The following is a 602-nucleotide window of genomic DNA, read 5'->3' as shown; positions in this document are numbered from 1 at the left end:
AATATATTTATATATATATATATATATTTGTGCTTATGTATATATGTATATATATTAACACATATCCACTCCTGGAGTGTATATTTATATCAATGTTCTGTGTCTCGTGGCATCTCAGGTGCAGGGAAAGGCTGCAGCGATAAAGCTGCCCTCCCTGGCAGCCTCCGCGGGGAAAACGGCTGCAACCAACTACCGAAAGCTCCGGAAAGGAAAGCTTTCCCAAGGGAAAGCTGCAGGAGCTGCTTCGGGGTGTTCCTGCCGCTCCGGGGCTGGGGGCACAGGGTCCTGGAGCCACAGCCCACACTCATGGGGACCCCCGGGACCCCAGAGCACTGGGCATGGCTTTCTCCTTCCCACTGGGGCCGATGCCGGGGCTGGGCATCCCACGGGAGCACAGCGCCCGTGCCCATGGCACCACGGGTGCCTTCGTGCCTGGGGCTGGCAGGCGCTGAGCCCCACCGGGGGAGCAGAGCCAGTGGGCAGAGTGGGATGAACACGCAGGAGCCAGTGCCTGCAAAAGGGCTGCCAGGCATTGCAGCTCAAGCGCCACCGGAGTCCTCCGGGGACGCTGATGAGGCCGCCGATGGCTGCGGGGGGGGAGG

Source organism: Egretta garzetta, unplaced genomic scaffold (assembly GCF_000687185.1).
Source record: "Egretta garzetta isolate BGI_Z169 unplaced genomic scaffold, ASM68718v1 scaffold7, whole genome shotgun sequence".
NCBI classification, from domain to species: Eukaryota; Metazoa; Chordata; class Aves; order Pelecaniformes; family Ardeidae; genus Egretta; species Egretta garzetta.
Note: the sequence above shows the minus strand (reverse complement) of the source record.